The 18,394-nt window shown below is 41.3% G+C and overlaps 1 protein-coding gene across 19 annotated transcripts in view; it reads right to left on the bottom strand.

The window, feature by feature from the left end:
- LOC100768856 (NXPE family member 4) overlaps positions 1 to 18,394 on the bottom strand; it is a 231,962-nt gene that overhangs the window by 39,303 nt on the left and 174,265 nt on the right. For 12 of the 19 annotated variants that reach the window (XM_035443658.1, XM_035443656.1, XM_035443655.1 and 9 more), the window contains 2 exons: positions 3,859 to 4,076; positions 184 to 351 (listed from right to left, as the gene is read on the bottom strand). The exons of 3 other annotated variants lie outside the window; for them this stretch is intronic. The gene's annotated coding sequence lies outside the window, so the exon portion shown is untranslated. The remainder of the gene's footprint in view (positions 1 to 183; positions 352 to 3,858; positions 4,077 to 18,394) is intronic. 4 more of the 19 variants (XM_027412070.2, XM_027412072.2, XM_027412071.2 and 1 more) reach the window with 1 other exon arrangement.

Below are 18,394 nucleotides of genomic sequence, written 5' to 3'. Positions count from 1 at the left end.
TAGGAGAAACCCTCTTGATGCGGCACAGGCCTCGGGGAGCCAAGGGGCTGGTTTGAGAAGAAAAGCACCCTCCTAGTACCCATAAGCCTAAAAGCAAGCACTTATGCTAGGGGTTCAGGGGGTGGGGCATAGCGAAGCAGGCACAGCAACACACTGTGACTCCTAGGCACTATAAATACTCACTGTGGCTGGGGAAATGGAGAAGAAAAAGAGCCGTAATTGCCTTAAAGACATACAGGAAGCCAGGCTGGGGAGAGGCAGGAAACTAGCTTGAGATGTGACGGTGAAAACTTCCTAATGCTGGGGTTTGGCGGTATGTGATAACAGCTTTACTCAGAAAGATCGTTCCACCTGCAAATGTCATAAGGAAACAGATGCAAGCCATAAGTCTGATGACGTCCCGGTGGCCTGCTAGATATATAGAGTGAGGACATGGCTGCTTTAAGGTAAGGTTGAAGAGGAGTTGTTTTTTTTTTTTGTTTGTTTGTTTTGTTTTGTTTTTTTTTCTCGTAGATACAAGGGAGTGCATGGCCAGGACATCTGGAAGAGTCCAAAGCAAAGAAAGAAATTAGTTGACCGAGTTTGGCCAGGAGAGAGATGATAGAGAGTTGGGGAGAGTGAGAGAGAAAGAGAAAGAGGGGAAGACAAAAGAGAGGACCAAGAGAGGGGGGGGGCAAGAGAGTGCATGGCAGAAACAGCAGGGTTATATAAGAATGAGAAGCTGAGAAGTGAAACCCAAGAGCTGCACAAGTTTAGGGTAGAGGGCAGGATGAGAAGAGCCACAGGTACTGAGGGAGCCTGGAGACCAGCGTGCACTTTGGTATGCTAATAGGCGTGCACTTTGGTATGCTAATAGGCACCACGGTTATCCATTTGTCCTGGATTTCTTTTGGACTGGACACTGGAGAGATGAGAGGCTTTTATATAGACTGGTGTAGAAGACCAGCAAAGGAAACCTGTGTTTACAAGTGAAAGCATGCCTGACTGCCGCAGAGTGGTGCTGGAGACCTCCTGGGTGGGAGCTTCAATGGGGAAGGTCAACAACAGGTGTTTCTTTCATGGCTTTGGCTCTGAGATATTAATGAGAGAGGGATGTTTATTGCAGGACCTGTGACAAGTTCCACCCATTATTGTAATTAAGTTTTATAACAAGTCATGTGACTACTTATTTGATGTTGCTGGTTTTCCCTTAAATTTGCTGGTAGGAGTGGAGGGATGACTGGCAGGGGTGAGGAGCTCCAATGATGGCTCATATCAGATGCCAATCTTCTGATTCATGGTTGCTTCCAGATACTGTTGAGGATTCTGAAGCTCATAGAACTCCACCAGAGCAGATCATATATAAGTCAGTTGACGGGGGTGGGTGGGGGCCGGTTAGGGAACCTTACATGCTTGAGTTCTCTGTAGTTGGCAATGGTTTTCAGGGTCTGGGGGAGTGTCTGGAGAGGAAGAGTTCCTTCCCTTCTTGACTTGGAGAAGTAAGACAAGGAGGGGAAACTTGACGGATTCTGAGGGCTCTGACCTCATGAATGGATTGATCCTGTGATGTATATTTAAGGGAAATTTAAGATTCAAAATATAATAGATTACTGAGAGGTGGTGAGAGATAGGAGCTGGAACCAATTGGAATAAAGTGGGTCTCTGACGAGTAACTGTATCTTGTCCTGGCCCCTTCTTACCATCCATATACACTCCTGTTTCTTTGAGATTCTGCCTCACCATAAACCCAGTTGTATGGAGGAAAGTGACTGTGGGTGAAACCCAATAAAACCATGAGTTAAGATAATTATTTGATCCTTCCAATTGTTTCTATCATGAATTTGGTCACATTAATGGAAAAGTAATTAATATAACCCTCAAGCAAAAGTTAGTGAACGAAATTCAAAAAAGTATGGAACAGATAATCATGATGTTTGATCTTCGCTGCCAACTTGATTATATTTAGAATCTCTGTGGAAACACACCTCCGCAGGAGTGTTTCCAGAAAGGTTTAACTGAAGAGGGAAGACTTTCTCTGAATGTGAGGGGTACGGTGTCATGGGATGGGGTCCTGGACTAAATAAAAAGGAGGAAAAAAAAGCTGAGCGCCAGCCTTAGCTGCTCATTGTTTCCTGACTGGTGGATGTAATATATACAGCTGCCTCATGCTCTTGCCATCATGCCCTCCCAACCGTGGTGGACTGTATTCCTTCTAAACTACAGGTCTGTGTAAACCTTCCTCCCATACATGGTTTTTGTCAGGTATTTTCTCGTAGTAACATGAAAAGTAACTGGAATGTGGCTTATCCTAGAGTCAAGTCTTGTTCAGAATTAGAAAATGAGTTAGTGAAATCTCCATACTCCATATAACAAGCTCAGGAGACATAAAACATTATTTGGCATAATTTAGTATTTCTCATGTTAAAAACTTGAGATATACTAGGCATAGAAAGGAATGTTCTTAACTTTATAAGTAAACTAAGAAAATTCATTTTAAATGTTGTGTGCACGTGGGTAAAAGACTGAACCCATTCTACTGGGTCTAGGACAAAATCAGCAGTGTTGCTTTGGCTTCTTTTAGCCAATATCTTATTCAGAGTCTTACTAAGAAATGAAGTAAGGAGCAGATGCAGAGATCCATAGTCAAACATTAGGCGGAGCTCCAGGAATCCTGCAGAAGAGGGTGAGGAAGGATTGTAGGAGCTAGATAGGTCAAGGGCACCACAAGAAAATCCACAGAATCAAATAACCAGGGCTGGTTGGGGGCTCACAGAGACTGAGCCAACAATCAGGCAGCCTGTATGAGTCTGAGCTAGGTCCCTTGCATATATGTTGTGGTTGTGTAGCTTGGTGTTCTTGTGGGGCTCCTAATAGTGGGATCGGGGCTTCCTCTGACTCTTTTTGCCTGCTTTTCCAACCTGTCTCCTCCTACTGGATTGCCTTGTCCAGCTTAAAATGAGGGGAAGTGCCTAGTCTTATTACAACTTGATATGCCATGTTTGGTTGATATCCCTGGGAGGCCTGCCATTTTCTGAGGCGAAATGGAGGAGGAGTGGATCTGGGAGAGAGGGGAGATGTCAGGTGTCAGGAGGGGAAATTGCAGTCATTTGTAACGTATAAGAATAAGGACTGGAGAGACGATAGATCAGTTGTTAAAGGCTAGGCTCACAACAGAAAAATATATATATATAAGATAAGAATAAAAAAGACTTAAAATGAAACAAAAGACAAACTGAGGGGAAAAGAGAACAACTGTTTTTCTTCACAGACAACATCACTTTATATAAAAACCCAAAGAATTCATTAAAAAGCAAAGAAGACAACCAAACAAAATGAAACCCAAAACAACCAGCACGATTTAATGTCAACAAGACTAAAGTTGGTATAAAGTTTTACTTCTATTTTGCCAGTCATCAATTTAAAATTGAAGTTAAAAGTACAGAGTGATTCAGAGTAGCAGCAAAAGCATGGCAAAAGCCAGTAAACATACAGGCTCTGGATGCCACACACTAACGCACAAATCCTGGCTAAAGTTCCCACAGGATGAGAGGCATAAGTAAATGGGACATACTTATGAGTGGTGAGGTTCAGTGTTAGCATGACATCAGTTCTGCCTGTATAAGCCTACAGAATAAAAAAAATTCAATTCAAAACCCAGCAAGTTGCTTCGTTATAGAAATAAATAGCCTGATGATGAGATTCAGGTAGAGAGGCAGGGAGAGTGGAAGGGCCAGTTCTGAGACACAAGAACAATGCTGATGAACCCTGAGAAGTTCTCTGCCCCCAGGGTGCTGAGACAGAAGACAGGCACTAAGCCAGACAAATTGACTCTGCCTCCCAGACAGACAGTTAGCCCAGGGTCTGAAATAAGACACTCACCTTACATTCTGGCAAGCTGCTTGAGCCTCCTCATGGGCATGCATGTGCCCCTGTCACATCATAGCCGAGGGACCTCCAAAGCCCAACACCCTGGACTTTATTTCTTTGAGCCAGTTGGGTTATCAAGTATAACTTGACTCCAGAAGGGACGAGGATTTATCTTGAGTTGCCCATACCTTTCTTCGACTCAGGACATGGTATTCTGAATGCCTGTTGTCCTAGAATTGAGTAAGATTTGGACAATGTGAATTGGCTGAGGCTCTGCAGGGGCCTGCTGTACAGGCTCACAGCACCTGATCTCAGGACTTTCCATAGAGCTGTAGTAACTAGGCCAGGGTGGTATAGGCAGAGAGACAGACAGGAATCAATAAAACAAATAGATACTCATGCACATGTGTTATGGTCAGCAGATGCTTGATAACTGCAGAAATAGTTAAATGGTGAAAATTAGTCTTTTCAGGAAAATATACTGGAAACTTAGGCATCTAAATGTAAAAGAAATTAATCTTGACCCATGTTTACCCATACAGAAAAATTAATTCAAAATGTACCATAAAATTAAATTCAAAATTAAAAAAAACAATTCAGTACCAAGCCTGGAAGAAAACCTTTGTGATATTGGATTACACAACAATTTCTTTGATATGACACTATTAATATTTAAAAATTTTATAACTTGGGACTTAACAGATATAAAAGCTTTGGGGTTGGAAATGTAATGCAGTTGGTAGAACGCTTGTCTAGCATGCATGAAGTCCTGCGTTCAAGCCCCAGCGCTGAATAACTTGAGAGTGATGGTACATTCCAGTACTTGGGAAATGGAGACAGGAGTATCAGAAGTTCAAGGCCCCACATAGAAAGTTCAAGGCTAAGCTGGATACTTGAGGACTTGTTTCAAAAATAAAAACCAATTAAAATTCCCTTTAAAAATTACTGCCAAGAACACACACAGTATTTTCTCCAAGACCTGAGGATGTGTATACTTCCAAACACTCAACAATAATGAAATGACCTATTTGAAAAAATGAAGATATTTAAAATTATGTCTTCAAAGAAGATATACATAGTAATATGATACACATAATAATTAGAATATCAAGATGGAAGGAGGATTATGAAGGGAGAATAAGATCTAAAGAGATGGGAGAGGAAATAAAAGGACAAGACAGAGAAGGAAAATCATTACATGTTTTCTCTTATGTGTGGAGCATACACACACACACCCCTCCCAAAACAGAAGGAGAGCTAGTGTGGGAAATTACCAATACGGAGCTAGGTAAAAATACAAGGAAATTTAATAGGGAAAAGCCTTACTTACAGAGCGACCTAGCCAGCCGGTGAGCAGCAGTCCGTATATATGTCACCTTGACCACACCCTGACCACGAGTGGTCAGGCACACCTGTAGCCAGCCCCTAAGCAGGCGTGGCTACAGCATCCCCTACAGGGAACTATTTAGGCATGGAAGGAGACTTGAGGAGGAAGGGACGAGAGAGAGAGAGAGAGAGAGAGAGAGAGAGAGAGAGAGAGAGAGAGAGAGAGAGAGAGGAGAGTAGTTGAAGGGTTAATGTGTGCACAAACATGTATAAAATGTAATAATGGAATCTGTTATTTAGTACACTAAAAAATTGAATTCAAAGAATGCTCAGTATCTACTTTCATTAGGGGAGTCACAGTGAGATTATTTATCTATTAGAGTATTAGCTCCCAGCCTGCATGCTGGCCTAAGCCTTTAATCCCAGCTCTCAGGAGGCAGAGGCAGGAGGATTGTGAGTGTGAAGCCAGCCTGGGGTACATATGGAGAGTCTGTCTCAGAGAACCAAGAACAGGGGAAGTGCTGTGGTAGAGTGCTTGGGGGGAGGGGAGGGAGGGAGGGAGGGAGGAAGGGGAGAGAAAAGGTGAAAATAAGAAAACAGGGTCAGGGAAATGGCTCAGTGGGCAAAGGTGCTTGCTGCCCTGACAATCTGAGTTTGATCCCTGGGACCCATATGGTGGATGGAGAGAACTGACCCCCAAAATTTGTCATCTCACCTCCACATGCACACATGTGCACACAAAATAAACACACAGAGTTAAAAATTAAAAACTGAAGGAATTGAAATGCCACTTTCCCCTAACAGTGTCTCCAATTGCTTGTCCTTAATCGGCTAACAATGATGTATATCCAGAAATTGTCCAGAATTCAAAATGTTTGTGGTTTCTATCCTTCTAAAAGATGAGCTTTGTCAAATACTGGTTAATCAGTACTTGATGTATTGGTGTTAAAAATGAAATCATAGAACTGGAGGGAAGGCTCAGTGGCTAACAGCACTTGCTGCTCCTCCAGAGGTTTCGGATTCAATTCTTAGCACCAACAAGGTGGCTCACAACCACCTGTCACTCTAGTTACAGGGGATCTAATGTCCTCTCTGGCCTTCCAAAGTCACCAGGCACACAAGTGGTGCATAGATATAAATGGAAGCAAAACACCTGCATACATAAGATAAATAAATACATAAAATTTGAAAATCTGTTTATAAGTGAAAAGCTCAGAAAATGTGATGCTCTGAAAGCATGAGAGAGACATGTACTTTCAGAATGACTACTGCAGCTTCTCTGAAGCCCACATAGGTGACATCAAGTATTAGGAGGACAGAACATGAAGAACCAGGACTGACTGCTAGAGTCAGCGTAGGTGGGAGACAGGGTAGTAGGTTAGAAGAAATTATAATTGGAATCACTTAGACACAGTGTGTAGGTGGCAAATATCCAGAGATGAAGTGAAGCTCAAGGGTTGGACTGTGAAGGATAGATAGAAGTTCCTCATTGGAAAGAGGCCTGAACTAGACCAAACTACCATTTAGTGAACCCTTACTATGCACTTAGACCTTGTCTTGCACCAAAACATTTATGAATGTGATAAACCTGCATGCCCACATTATGACTTTTATTTTACAAGCAAAGATACTGAGCAAGTGACAGGGTCAGGAGAGGAACTCACAGCTTCCTCATTCTAATGCGTTTGTCTTAGACACACTACCCTGCATCTTAGGAGGAGCCACTAAACCTTTTGAATCTTTGGTTCTAGAGTGCATTTTCCGGACTTCTGAAATTCTCTCCACCTCTTCAGATAACCATTCTACTCTTTCATGGGGCCATTCTCCTTCTCTGGGTCTTGACATATTTTTGCATTTTGACCTCAATTTTATATGTGTGTAATATACATACGTATATGTGTGTGCATGTGTATAGCACACGTGTGTGTGTGTGTGTGTGTGTGTGTGTGTGTGTGTGTGTGTGTGTGTGTGTGCATGCACGTGCTTGTGCGAGTGCTCGTGCATGTCACAGCAGCATATGTTGATCAGATGACAAAGGAAGTCATGTAGGTTCTTTTTTCATGTAGGTTCCAGGGTAAGTAGAAAGTGCCTTTATCCACTGAGCCATCTTGCCAGCCCCACTCTGCCTTTTGCAGTCTATTTTTACTGCCTTGCAGTAGATTCATCATCCCTTTACACAATGTCACTTTTCTGGGCACAGAAGCATCCTCATCTATACAATGTCTCTTGCTAAACTGAACTGTATTCCTTTTATTGTTTTCCTCAACAATGAAAGTCCCACATCTCTGTAATTGCCTTTATTTTTGAAGTGGGGGATTTTTCGTCTTCTCCTTGAGGTAATTCAGTTCAATAATTACCAAAATACAGAGCTACAGATTAGCTGATTCATTTCAAAATGTTATCATCTGTGAAGTGTCAAGAAAAAGGTCTCCCCCACACCCATATTGTTAGAACTCTACAACTGAAGCCCACGGTACTGCACCTCTTTTAAAAGCATTTATATGGCTATGCCAGTTAACTTTTTGCTTTTGTGACTGATGTCCTGAGGAAGGAAATCAACCTTCCAAGGAGAAAGGTTTATTTTGGCTCATGGCTTCAGTCCATGTTTGTCTGGCCCTGTTGTTTTTACATTATGGCTAGGAAGAAAGAGCGTCATAGTGGGGGCACCACATGGTGGATCACCTCAACACAGCTGTGTGTGGAGGGAGGGAGGAAGGAAGGAGAGGAGGAAGGGAAGGAAGGAGAAAGGGAGGGAGGGAGGGAGGGAGGGGGGAGGGAGGGAGGGAGGGGAGGGAGGGGAGGGAGGGGAGGGAGGGAGGGTGGGAAGGAAGAAAGATTGTGAATGAGGATAAGCAGGAGTGAGCTCTCCAAACTCTAGTGACAAGATACAACCTTTCAGGCAAATCCCCTGTGGCCTATTTCCTCCAATTAGGCTCCTTGTCTCAATAATGCCACCAAATAATGAGTTCATTCATAGCTCAACTGATAAGACCACCAGCAGCCAAGACTTTACTCAGTTACAAAAACATTAACAAACAAAAGCTGGTATGAGTATTTGGGCTGTAACAAGGGCCTTAATCCACAGGACCACTTTGCAATTGGGTTTCATGACCTGAAAACTCAGCCACGGTCTAAGCAGTTAGTCTCTGAAACAGTCTTGAAGACTAACATTGCTGATATCTGCGTCTAAAAATTCCATATGAATTTAGGATAACACCAACCTATCTTGAAATACTCTTTCTATGCTTATGTTTTCTTGTATTTAAGTCTTAAGTGGAACTAAATTCTTATCTAAATCATAATTGGCAAGAGCACCAAAGTACAAGCAAATACTACCTTTCATTCACTTTGTTCCTCTATATGAAATACAAGCAAATAAGTCACACACCTACACACCCCTGCACAGGTCACCCCCTTACTAACAGTCTCTAGGAAGAAAGAGAAAGAACAGCTGAGCTCTCATCCATAGAGTCTATTCCCTCTTTATCCTTTCATTTGTTTAATACAATTTTTTGAGCATTTATTACATGCCTGGTATTGCTCTACTCTACATGTGCTTTGATGACCAGAAGGTCCAGTGGGGTATTTAAATATCAAAGACAATTTACATGATGCTAGATTGTGACTGACTAAGAGTGCTGCGATGGGTTTTTCTTTTTAGGAACCTGAAGACAGCTTTCTGAACTCTTATAATTTATTCTTACTTTACACATTAAAAAATAACATAAGAGTGTCATGGTACACATAAAACAGTTTTATAATATAGTCATATTTAATAACTAGACATATTTCTTCTGAAACAACAATTTGAAGTATAATTCTGATACTTCCAAATAGTAGTTCAGTTGGAAATCATTTCTTAATTAAAATATGCTACAAATGAACTGTTCATAAGTTCTCTGAACTCCTCTACAGTTGAATCTCTCCTCTTGAGGAAGGCTTCTAACCAGTATAATCTGATGGGGCTGAAGTGTGTGGGTCAGTTCTAAAAGAACTGCAGTGTCCCCTGGCTTTGTTCTTGGATGTTCACTTTGGAGGAAGCCTGTTATGCCATCATAAAGATGTTTGCATAGCCTGCGGAGGGATCCGTATCACCATGAGGAACTGATGCCTCTTGCTAACATACAGCCAAGAACCCTGACTTCTGACATCAGCCATATGAGAGTGTCATTTTAGACACAAGTCCCCTTGCATTAGCCAAGGGCTAAGGGAAGAGGTGGCCACCTTCAGCTTCACAGGAATCTCATGAACTACATTGAGGCAGAGCTATTTAACCAAGACAATCCTGAATTCTTAACCACACACATTGTGACATGTTTTAAACAACCAAATTGTACATTTAGATACACAGAAGATATTAAAAAAAAGAAAGATGCAGCTTTTGCTTTAGAGTTACATAGACAAGCATAGATGAACACAAAAACTGTGGTGATGTGATGAAAATTAAGATAGGTTCCCTGGGGGAAAAAATCCAACCCCACATCCAACAGAGGGCTGATCTCCAAGATTTACAAAGAACTCAAGAAGCTACTCTCCAAAACACCAAGAAATCCAATTAAAAAGTGGAGTACAGAACTAAATAGACAATTCTCAGTAGAGGAATCTAAAATGGCTGAAAGACACATAAAGTGTTCAACATCCTTAGTCATCAGGGAAATGCAAATCAAAACAACTCTGAGATACTATCTTACACCTGTCAGAATGGCTAAAATCAAAAACACCAATGACAGTTTATTCTGGAGAGGATTCGGAGAAAGGGGAACACTCCTCCACTGCTGGTTGGAGTGCAAAATTGTACAGCCACTTTGGAAATCAGTATGGCAACTCCTCAGGAAAATGGGAATCAGTCTACCACAAGATCCAACAATTCCACTCTTAGGCATATACCCAAAAGAAGCACATTCGTACAACAAGGACATCTGTTCAACAATGTTCATCTCATCATTATTTGTAATAGTCAGAAACTGGAAACAACCTAGATGACCCTCAATTGAAGAATGGATAGACAAAATGTGGTAAATTTACACAATGGAGTACTACTCAGCAGAAAAAAATAAACAATGGAATCTTGAAACTCGCAGGCAAATGGATGGAACTAGAAGTAACCATTCTGAGTGAGGTAACCCAGTCATAAAAAGACAAACATGGTATGTACTCACTTATATGTGGATTTTAGACATAGAGTAAAGGATTGCCAGCCTACAATCCACACTGCCAGAGAAGCAAGTAAACAAGTGGCTCTAAGAGAGACATACATGGTCCCCTGGAGAAGGGGAAAGGGACAAAATTGGGAGCATGGGGTAGGGGAGAGGGAACTAGAAGAATGAGAAGGGGAGAAGAGGAGGGGTGAGGAAGACATGATGGGGCAGGGAGGTTGAGTTGGAGGAAGAACAGAAGAGAGCAAGATAAGAGATATAGTAGAGGGAGACATTATAGGTTTAAAGAGAAATCAGGCACTAGGGAAATGTCTGGAGAGCTACAAAGATGACACCGTCTAACAATCTAAGCAAGAGAGGAGAGACCTTAAATGTCCTCTTCTCATAATGAGATTGGTGACTAATTCATATGCCATCCTATAGCCTTCATCCAGCAGCTGGTGGAAGCAGACACCCACAGCTAAACCTTGAACTGAACTGAAATCCAGTTACAGAGAAGGAGGACAGATGAGCACAGGGGTCCATACCAGGCTGATGAAACCCACAGAAACAGCTGACCTGAACAAGGGAGATCTCTGGGTACCCAGGCTTATAGCTGGGAAACCAGCATGGGACTGATCCAGACACCCTCCCCCCCCCCCGGGAATGTGAAGAGACCTTGGAAATCTATGGGGTCCCTTGTAGTGGATCAGTGCTTATCCCTAGCATAGGAATGGACTTTGGGAGCCCATCCCACCTGGAGGGATACTCCCTGAGCCTAGACAAAAGGGGGTTGGCCTAGGCCCTATCCCAAAGGGATATGACAGACCCTGAAGACCCCCTACAGAAGGCCTCACCCTCCCTGGGAAGCAGATAGAGTATGAGATAGGTAGGGTATTAGTTGGGGAGGGGGCAGGGGAGGAGGGGAAGGAGAGGGACCTAGGATTAACATGTAATAATCTTTCTAATTAAAAGAAAAAAGAAAAAAGAAAAGAAAAGATCCCCAGCACATAGAGGATTCTGAAAGATGTCTTAGAAATGACAGTTGAGGGCTGGGGAGATGGTCCAATGGGTAAGGCACATGCTGTGTAAGCATAAGAACTGAAATTTGATCCCCAGAACCTATGAAAAACCATGTAGGCATGGCAGCTGCCTGTAATCCTGGCACTCAGGAGAGGCAGTAGCCAAGGAACCTCAGGCAAGCTGGGTAACTAGATTAACCAGTGATGAGCTCCCGTTTATACTGAGAGACCTGCCTCAATAAATATAGTGGAGAACAACTGAGGGAGACACCCAATGCACACACACACACACACACACACACACACACACACACACACACTCAGACACACACACATATGCACATATATTACCTACACATGCCCCCTCAAAGAGATGACAAAGGGGTTGGGGGAAGAGGGGTTGGGGTGGGAGAGGAGTGTAACTTGGGAACAGTATTCTTTCCCAGCACATGCAAAGCTCTAAGTTCAATCTATAGAACTGCACATATAAACAAACAAATCCTGAGTGCATCCAAGTGGGTAGATAAGCATGCCTTTTATTAAGCTAATCCCTTTCATGCCAGGCTAACCCTTGTGATTTTGGAGTACAGACTGTGAGGACTTTATCTGGTTTGGTTTTTTGTTTTGTTTTATTATATTTTTTTTGGTTTGTTTGTTTTTTTCATTAGAATCTGTCCCTAAGAGCATTATAGTGAGACTTCAGGCTGAAGGAGAGTAATAGACTTCTCTTGTCAGTCTGCTTCCTGTCCCTGCTGGTGAAAACTGAAGATCTTATTGTCAAAACCTGGGTGGGTCCCAGCAGCTTAATCTTGACCACCCATCCCTAACAGACCAGTTACAGAGACAGGTAATAGTGAAATGCAGAGAAAGGAGATGTATTCAGTAATCATAAAAGAAAAAGAGACATTTCAACAGATAAAATAGCAATACCACAGGAGTTCACATAATTGTGAACAATTATGTCAGCAAGTTTGACATTGTCTAAGAAATAGACGAAGTTCTGGAAACACACAAACTAACAAAACTGAATCACAAATCAGTAGAAAATCTTAATAAAGTTGCTCTAGGTGAGGAGCTTAAACAGCAATCAAAAGCCTCCCTGAAGTGACTGGAGAGAGGGCTCAGGGGTTAATAACTCTGGCTGCTCCCTCAGAGACCCTGGTTTGATTCCCAGTACCCACATGGCGACCCTACCCATTTGTAACTCTGCTTCCAGGGACCTGATCTCCTCTTCTAGCCTCTGTAGGCATTGTACCCATGTGGAGCACATGTAGACAAAATACTCATATACATAAAAAGCAAACAAAAGCCTAGGACTCTATGGCTTCATTGCTGAAGTCTGGCCAATATTAGACAAGAAATAATGTCAAACAACTGATGAAGAGGTATGGCTAGACATTGACACCGTCACAATGGCCTCTGTAAGAAAGACAGAGGGTAACTATTGCAGTCAGGGAGGAAGGAGAATTCTGCGCAGCCACTGGTAGGAAAGCAGTTTGGCTGTTCCTCAAAAAAATGAAAAGCAACTACTCATGGCCCAGAAATTCTGTTGCTTTCTATGTATGCAAAGGCAATACAGTTAGTATGCCAAGGAGACATCTGCCTTCTCATGCTCACTGCGGCACTATTCAAGAAAGCTAAGATGGAGAAATCGCCTAAGTGCCTGCCAATGAATTAAATTGTTATATACATATGGCAGTGCATGTTTACCCTTCAAAAGGAAGAAAATCATATCGTTCACAATAACTTGAGTGAACCTGGAAGACTGTGCTGAGTGGAGGAGTGGGCTAAACCCAAAAAGATAGACTACCTGCTCTTATGTAAATGTGGATTCTAAAACTGTCAGATTCACAGCAGTAAAGAAGAGGATGATGATGGCTAAGAGTTGATGGCTAAGAGTTGATGGTGGCCACGGGATATAGGATTTCAACAAGCCAGGATGGATGAATTCCAGAGACCTCCTGTACAACAGGGTGACTGTCGTTGATAATGACGTATTGTATACTTGAGCATTACTAACACAATAGGTCTGTACTTTTTTTTTTCAGTGTTAGGGACTGAAGTCAGGGCCTTTTGCATGCAACTCAAAGACTGTATTATGAATACTGTGAAGTCCAAGCTCATGGGAATAGGTCTTAAATGCTCTTATCACATTGATGAAATGAACTATGAGAATATCTTAATATTCTTTTAGCTCTCATTTAATCATATATATATATATACATACATACATACATATATAATATATATATATATATATGTATCATGACCTTGTACAGTCTTTGTCAACTGTACTGTAATGAAGCTGGCAAAAAGAGTCCTGGGCCCTCTCTCATACAAGTATTCTTCACTTAAACATGGGGTGGTGTTCTGAGAAGCATGAAGCTGAGTGATTCTGTCACTGTGTGAACATCATAGTGTGTACTTATACAAACCAAAACAGGTATGGCACTGTCAGATGACATAATCTTATGAGACCATCATTAGAAACTGCCCACTGTTGGCTGCAATGGCATTATGTGGTATATGGCTGTAGTTCTCATACTTCATCAAGCATGTACCAGTGGATGAGAACATGGGGTGTGGAGGACTGGCAGGGTTGATGGCTTTTCTTCATTTCCCCAAATTATCTTCTGAACCTCTGTGCATATTTCCAGTGGGCTGTGATCATAGCCATGAGGTATATGCAGTTATGTGACTGCCTGCCTGGAAGAACTGGCATAGATGCAAATAAATAAAGGCTATATATGCATTTACATCTATACATATAGGTTAAAAACATACATGTGCATACATATCTGTATCTATCCATATATATATATATATATATATCTTTATACAAGGAGATTTAGATATGGATTATTGTTGCAGAATATTCCTTTACATTGTGTGAAGATGTGTCACTATGATTGGTTCAATAAAGAGCTAAATGTCCAGTAACTAGGCAGGAAGAGATTAGGGGGGACTTCTGGGGACAGAGAAGACTCAGTCAGGAAGAAAGGCGGGGTTACCAGCCAGACACAGAGGGAGCAAGACATGCAAGAAGGGAGGTAAAAGCCACGAGTCACATGGCAACACACACAAGAATAAAAATGGGTTAATTTAAATGATAGGAACTACTGTGACAAGCCTAAACTGTATAGGCTGAGCTTTTATAATTAATAAGATTCTTTGTCATTTTTTTTGTGAGCTGGCAACCCAAAAAAAATTCATCTACATGTGTGTGGTGTCCAACATGGGGCTCAAATACCTAAACACAGGGCCTAAGAAAGCTAAGAAAAGTTTTGGATAGGGACTGATATAGCTTGCTGGTTCTGTAGTGTCTCGGGTGGGCTGGTGCTCAGCAGCATACAGAGGTGGAGCCAGCTGCCAGCTGCCAGCTGCCAGCACCATGTGCTAAGCCAAGTCACACCATAGCTGACATGGCAGTTTGAGATTTGTCTCATGCAGTCAGAGAATGCTGTAGGTGCTCAGTAAAGACAGATCCAGATGGAAGAAAACCTCTAGACAGTTTCAGTGTGTTGAAAAAATGTGTGTAGGCTTAATAAAAGAAAAGAAAATGGGTATAGACAGATACAAAAAAGTAATATAAAAAGGACATAAAATAATATAAAAAGGATATGCCACTAAAGATGGAAAATACACAGGGAGTCTGGATTCTATATGGTGTTTTATTGACTTTAAGTTTTTTGATTATTGATGAGTGGATGACAGCATCTAAGAGACAGAGGATTGTATGAGGGATTGCTGAATTAAACAAGCTAGATACTTTAGGAATGCCTTAACTTTTAAAATGGAAGTCAGAAAGCACATTGTCTTGGTGGAAAGGTTATGCTTTTGTTTCGACAGAAAACAAAAGGCTGTGGATTCCTTCAAGGTTGATAGAGATAAGGTTTGATTGGGGAAGACCCTCTGGAAATCCTGGCTATAGACATAAACCTAGAAAAACTACAAGACTGATGACATATACTTTACCTGCTCAAACATAAAACAAAAGAATATCTTTGGCTAGCTTGTGTACAATGCACAGCCCATACTTGTGTTAATGCAGATATGCATGTTACCTTTGGAAGTTTGTGTGTTTTCAGAGCTGGGGGACCAGACACCAATGAAAAGAGGTGGCCCGGGTGATCCAGCCTCTTAGAGTGCCTCTGCTGCAGTTTCCTCAGAGCTTTGCATCCACAACTATCAGGGGTTCAGAGAGGAGGCTTACAGCAGGCAGATAGGGATAGCTAAAGAGTTGTGATCTGAGGGCCAAAGGAAATAAATCAGCTCACACATGCGTTCCTCTCATGGGTCTTTATTCTTCAAGAAATATTCTTCTCCAAAAGTTCTCTCTCTAAAGCTCTCTTTAAGAATTCCCTCTGTCCCAGCACTCGGGAGGCAGAGGCAGGCAGATCTCTGTGAGTTCAAGACCAGCCTGGTCTACAAGAGATAGTTCCAGGACAGCCTCCAAAGCCACAGAGAAGCAATGTTTCAAAAAACAAAAAAACAAAATGAACAATCAAAAAAGGAATTCTCTCTAAAAGCTTTCTCCTCAAACATTCTTTCTGTAAAAGCTCTCTTAAGATCTAAAAGTTCCGTCTAAAAATTCTCTTGAGATCCTTCTAAGAAATCTTCAAAAGTTCCTCTTCTAAAAGTTCTCCTAAAGTTTTCCTGTCCCACAAGACTTCTAGTTTTTATATCCATAGGCACATTCAACAACACTCTGACAATAGGGTATGCATATCTTTCAGAGCCAGGAAGGCTGGTAGGATCTTGAGAAAAGCAGGTGCCTCATGTCTCTCTCCCTGGATGTGACTTGCAAAATGTCCTAGCCGACTTAAGTCTCAGGGGGGATGTAACTTGCAACACTGGCAACACATGCTGTTAACTCATTAAAGAGCTATATCAAAGGGGAAAACTAAGGCTATAGTGGGAGATCTGGAGGCTGCAGCTCTTATTGCTGATGGCAGGTGAGAAGGAATTTCCTTTCTCTGGAGCCTATTTGAAAATACAAACACCCAGTATATATTCTACATACAGCCACATTTGTAGTAACAAATATTCTGGAGTTGATACCTAGAATATTAATTGCTACTTCTGTAATAAATGATAAAGGCTCCCAGCACAAAACAGTTTCAAGGCTGCTGTCTGAGATAATCCAGCCTCACAGACTATTCTAGCCAGGACTGCAGATAAGCCTTGTGCTTTCTCATTGCACAGAGACTGGAACAACAAATGTTACAGCTAGCTCTCCCAGGACTTGACCACTATCCTATTTTTCTCAGAGGCCACCAAAGATGTCATCACTACTAGACAACCGGAAACTGTCTAGAGAGCATGATGCCCACATTCCCAAGAGGTGGAGTGGGTTGTCTTTGGTTGTTCGATGGGTTATGGATGTTTGTCATCATTTAGGGTCTTGGTCACAAGTTGTTACTGGTTATGGTCAGGGAGAAAGCTAAATGAAAGAGATTAGATCCAGGGATCTCTTTCTGAAGGTAAAAAGGAGGATACAGTATAGAAATGATGGAATAAAAGGGTGGGTTTTTGACTCTACTTTTGAACAACCATTAGTTTCAAATATTTTACATGGTATGGGATTTTGTATATTAATACAAATTTAAGGTTATTTTGTTAGAACATACTGTACTCTTGTTTACAGTATTGTCCTATGCAGCTCATTTAACAATATAATGTTAATTTCTAGTCCTTGAAAATTATTATTACAAACTTTTTAGGATAATAAATGAAGGTTGGTAGTTATTCACATATAACAAACTTGTAGTCATGTTAAGTATATTTTCAAGGTTAGAGAGAGAGCTTAGATAAACAGATGGTCTTCAAACCTACATAATCAAAGACCTACAGAATATGGCACTTAAGATGTTTAATAACCTAAGGCTTTTCATGACAGTGAGACATGCCTGTTCCTGGCAGCACCAGTTTACTTCAAAAGAGGATGATGGGCATCTAAGAACCTCCATATGGAGTTTGTTTTTATTTGTGGCAAGGTTAGCCACTGGGCGAAGAAACTGCCCTTGCCTCAACTTCTGACAGAATGCTGTCCAAATTGGATGAGCAGGACACAAAAGAAGACAACTGACAAACTTTTTCAAGACAAGGTAGGACAGTCCTTCCAAATTCCTGTTTCACAGAAAAGTCTGTCAGATATTTCAGGTAAAAAAAAATTTAGGTTGGTAATACAAGCTATGATAAAAATGGTTTAGGCGTAAAACTTTGGACTCACTAAGATAGGATAGATAATACAGTACTTTCTCCAAATTTGCCAAATACATGTGGGGTTGGACATTGTAAACATAATTCTTACTTAAAAATTGTTCTTATTGTATGTAGTTTTACTTCATTAAAGTTAAAATCTTCCCTTTTTGTTTTGACAATACCTGATAGTTTTTCTTAATGTATATAGTATTACTGTGTTAGAGTTAAAACCTTTCCTCTTTATTTAGATAAAAAGGAGAAAATGTTGCATAATATTCCTTTACACTTTGTGAAGATGTGTCACTGTGATTGGTTTAATAAAGAGCTAAATGGCCAATAGCTAGTCAGGAAGAGGTTAGGTGGGACTTCTGGGGACAGAGAGAACTCAGAGAGGACAAAAGGTGGGCCACCAGCCAGACACAGAGGGGAGGTAAAAGCCACAAGTTACATGGCAACAGGTAGCTAAATATAAATGGGTTAATTTAAATGATAAAAGCCGATGGGGCAAATCTAAGCTATAGGCCAAGCTTTTAAAATTAATAATAAGTCTCTGTGTCTTTTATTTAATTTTATTTTTTGGTGAGCTGGTGGCCAAAAGAAAAGTCCATCTACAGATTACTCTTCTGAAGAGTCCACGCCCTGTGGTGCTAGAATGTCCCCCGACAGTTAGTTCTCTATAGCTACTTAGCATCTTTGGTGTCGTGTCACCTGTGTCCTTCATAGTCCTCTCTTATACCATGAAGGTTGCAGTGGGATTGAGATCTGTAGCTGCTCTAGTTGTGGTTTCAGATTTTTTATTGAAATTGTTGGAATGTTTGATATAGATGATAGTTTAGAATACAGGAGAGCAGTTTACAAACT

The sequence above is a fragment of the Cricetulus griseus genome, chromosome 4, assembly GCF_003668045.3.
Source record: "Cricetulus griseus strain 17A/GY chromosome 4, alternate assembly CriGri-PICRH-1.0, whole genome shotgun sequence".
NCBI lineage: Eukaryota > Metazoa > Chordata > Mammalia > Rodentia > Cricetidae > Cricetulus > Cricetulus griseus.
The sequence above is the reverse complement of the archived record's forward strand: the minus strand, read 5'-3'. Positions and strand labels throughout refer to the sequence as shown.